Source organism: Patella vulgata, chromosome 1 (genome assembly GCF_932274485.2).
Source record: "Patella vulgata chromosome 1, xgPatVulg1.2, whole genome shotgun sequence".
NCBI lineage: Eukaryota > Metazoa > Mollusca > Gastropoda > Patellidae > Patella > Patella vulgata.
The window spans coordinates 12,747,431-12,752,165 of NC_065879.2; positions in this window are offsets into that span (position 1 = coordinate 12,747,431).

Sequence of the window (4,735 nt, forward strand, 5' to 3'; positions counted from 1 at the left end):
TTATATAAACTACTAAACATTATTTGGTCTGGTTAAACAAATTTACATGTTGAATTTTCAGAATAAAAATGCGTTTAACCATTTCCTGAAGATGTCCACAGATAGATTTCTTTTGATTGCTGTTTTCTTCCGCACTCTAACTAAACTCCCTTCGTGTGACGCATACTCTCTTCTCTGCTACATTTTTTTCAGGGTCGATACCCTGGTCATGGCACCAAAAAGAGATGTATATGACACTACGGGGACAGATGTGACTTTAATCAGTAACTCTCGGAAAACGGCCCGTGCCACTAGAGTAACACTATGATCAATTCGAAGCTAACTTAATTTGACGTTGTGCATATGATCAATTAACTCTGGAACACTTTTTACGTTATAACTAAGTTTATATATCGAATACAACATCCATAATACAAAGTTTATATGCAGGAAACTACACACACAGCTATGACATCAAATACAGTACAAGCTAAATATAAGTTCTCTATCCCCTAGCTAGTGTTCTGCGGTGGTTTTCCCAGCCTCTCAGTCTAGGAGGCAGTGGCGGCGCCAGCCGCCGGTGTTTGAAGGGGGAAAGTCCAAGGTTAAGGTGGCAAAGGTACGAGCTTCAACTACGGGTAGGGGGCCTCCCCCAGAAATTTTAGAAAAACAGGCTGCCGGAAATGCAGTCTGGCAGTATTTCAGGCACTGATCGTTGAGAACCTCGACGAAGCCCACTCACGAGCGCCAAAGTAGGGAATCCTTACGGAGGGTATGGGGGACCTCCCCCAGAAAATTTTGAAAAATAGACTGTCGGAAATGCTGTCTGACAGTATTTAGGCACCGATTGTCGAGATAAATAGAGCTGATCAGATACCGTCTGTCGTCTGACCACTAGTCTATCCGACCCCAGAGAGGACAGTGTCAAATGAACGGACTTGCGAACCTCAACGAACCCCCCGAAAATGGCCGATTGGTTAGCACGTGGGTGCTGTATCATAAGGTTTGTCATTGAGTCAACTGGCGTGGTTTCGAATCTCCGGTTGTACGTGACAAGGAGTAGGGTCGCCTGCTCCAACCTCGTGGGTTTTCTCCGGGTCCCCCGGTTTCCCCCCACTGCTAAAGACCCCTACGCGCAAGCGAATTATTGAAATAAAATTGAACCATGTGTTAGTCCCGAAGTTTGTGTCGAGTGGACGTTAAACCCCATTTCTCGCTCTCACTACTTTTACGAGAGGAATGAAATGAAATGAAATGGGATTTAGCGTCCTACTGTTCTGCTCCGAACTGGGCTAATGAAGACAGACATACGTCTTCCAGTGTGCTATGAGGGAAATTTTGCCCGGACAGCGGCACTATACGGCCTACTCTTATATCGAATTCCAACTGTCAAGGAATCTTTTACGTACACGCCAATGTGTACACGGGGCCTCGGTTTTTCGTCCCATCCGAACGACTAGACAGCTGTCCTTCTCAGGCCCTCTGTCCTGCATCACTGACAAGGGAGCACCACCCGGAAAATCTGGATGAACTTTCTCGGCCAATGCTGGGACCTCCAGGCTAGAGAGAGAGAGGGCTGGCGTTTAACGTACACTGGACACAGCTAGGTCATTTCGGGACTAACATATGGTTCAATCTTAGTTCAATAATTTGTTTGCTTGTAGGGTTTTTTTTATCAGTGGAGGAAACTGGAGGACCCGGAGAAAAGACCATGAGGTTCGACAAGCGACCCTACTCCTTGTCACGTACGCCAGTTAACTCAATGATACAACGCGCACGCGCTTACCATTCCCCCAGCCCCCCCCCCCCCCCACACACACACCATTTTTTAATTCTGTGATATTCCATGTGTAACGTGCATCTAATATAGCGTGAGAATATGTACACTGAAGAAGGATGAAATGAGTGCTCTCAATAAGTTTAGACTTAGGCCTAGTGCACATAAACAGGAAGCTGGAAAAGGAAGATAAAAGAAAAAAACACTCCATTCTTCGCAATTATTTATGTAAAAACTGTAACATTCAAATAATAGATGAGAAATATGTATTGTTATATTGTACTTTTTATGATAATTTGAGACAATAATATGTCTCCTCATTTATCAAAATAACTGATTCAATTCAACTTAATTTAACCTACTAATGGCTAATGCAGAGTGTATAGAAAATGTTGGAAGCTTTGTACTGAATGCCTTCTATAAAAAAGGAATACAAAATATAGTGTAGCTAGGTGATGTGTAGCATAAAATATTAAATCATGTTTTGAAAACTAATGTTATTTTGTAAGATATTCAATTAAATATTTTAATGAAGCACGATGTGAAAAATATAATAATGCACAACAATGTGAAATGTTTTTCGTCACTTCAACACACTATTATTATTATTAGACTGCGCTTACCAGTGCATAAATAGAACCAAATGTTTTTATTCTCTAGATTATCATCTAGAAATACACATGGAATTAAAATACATAGAAATAATTTATATTTCCAATTACAGTCATTTCCGGGGATCACGGTGGCTAAGTGGGTAAGGCGCTGGCTCGCTAGCCTGGAGGTCGGGTGTTCGATCCCTGCATTGGCCGAGAAAGTTCATCCAGATTTTCCGGCGTGGTTTCCCCTTGTCAGTGATGCAGGACGGAGGGCCTGACAAGGACAGCTGTCTAGTCATTCGGATGAGACGAAAAACCGAGGTCCCGTGTACACATTGGCGTGCACGTAAAAGATCCCTTGACAGTTGGAATTCGATATAAGAGTAGGCCGTAGTGCCGCTGTCCGGGCAAAATTTCCCTCATAGCACACTGTATGGCGTATGCCCGTCTTCATTAGCCCAGTTCGGATCAAAACAGTAGGACCTTAAACCCCATTTCATTTCACAGTCATTTCCTTCTTTTGGTTCATATGTGTTAAAGATGCATTATGTAAGAATTACATATAAGAGCTGGAGGTTCTCGCTTTAAAAGTTTAAAAAATAGATACTGAAAAATAAATATATTGAAAATTTCAGCCAAATTACTTCGCTCTGGGCGGTGTTATGGCCGTTATCATTGTTTGAAGAATAGTGTAATCCAAATAATTATTTTCATTGCTACCTTTGTTACGATAATAAACTATTCTCGATTATGCATTTTTAAATTATTAGTTGGCAATCTGGAGTGTTTACTAGGATCTTATCATGTGAACACATGTCTAATTAAAAATTTGAGGCGCAAAGAAAAATCGGTATATATGCAGATTTAGCTATTACATAATGCATCTTTAATATTTACGGGAGATATGTGGCCGTTAGCCTATTTATTATAATTTATGCATTATTTGGTAATAAAAACTTTATTTTATTAACAAATTTAGTATTGTACATGTATATTTAAAATCCGACTAAATGTGATATCGAATTTCCGTATTCATATAAAGTCTTCTTGGTAAACTGCTGGAATTGGCTTAGAATCTGCTTTAACCGATTCTTTCATTGCTGATAAAAACATGTCAACTTTTAATTTGGTTGGATCAGCTTGATGATTATGGATGTTTCTGTAGGTAGTAACCAGGTCATTCCTGGTATTGCAAGTAGCAGGGCATTCACGAACAGTACACCTCCAGTGAATGGTGGCTCCTCTTCTTGTCTTAACACTAAACTTATAATTATCATAAACTAGGCTTCGAGTACCTCTCGAGTTTGGAATGAACCTAACGTTTACCTGTGCATTAGCCATTTTGGAATGACATACACTTTGAACTTTCAACTATTTAATAAACTTTTATCACAAACAGTGTTCCTCGTAATTAAGTATAAAATTAAACTGACATATAAACGAAAAATCAGACAGTGATTTATAGTTCACACATGTCATAGGTTAAATTGAACTGTTCATGCAATAATTAAAACAGAGTATAACTCACTAATCTATAGCTAATCCCTAACCCGCCTAATTAGTAGGGTTAATCTGCTGGGAAAGTGAGAACAAACCAGCCAAAATACTACATTCTAAGCGGAGTTATAGCCGTTAGAAGAGCAGTGTAGTCTCTGTTGTCATTGTTAGCGTTGTTACGATAATAAACCAAGTCTCGGTTATCCATTTGTAGACTAAACCATTAAATAGCAAATTCATTGAAAATCAATTGCGTCCGATGAACAAGAGCGTTGATTATGGGTTAATCTAGCCTTGATGTCTTCATCAAACACCAATATTATATAGTGTACTTATTTAGGTTTGAGAATTTGGGGGAGAGGTTAAGTCTGCACATAAGCACTGACCTAAGATGATGAAAAATTAGTTCGTGATATTTCATAGTTTCCATACCTACGCTAATCCAGGTGGACACGCATAACGTTAGGTTTAGGAGTTAGAGTTAGCGCTAGCCCTGTTTACATGTGACCTCGGCGAAATCTGCAGATATCCTTAATATTTAGATCTGGCCACACCTCTGACACTTGACGAATACTCATGTACGGGTTAACGTCACAAGTACACACGAATCGATGACGTTGCGAAAGGTCCCTATTATGACAAATCCTGATCGTATACCACATTTGAACAAGGCCGAGGACAGTCACACAACCCGGATCTATTATTGGCATCTGCAGCCGCATATAAGGTTGTGCTCAAAGGCATCACACACTTTCGCCTCTGTGTCACAGTGCAATAGTTACTAGATGCATTTTGGACTTCGTACTCCGTAATGCAACCACACTTTTTCAAAACCATATCGGTGACACACCCCATTAGACACCCACGATGCGAATAACGATGAAAG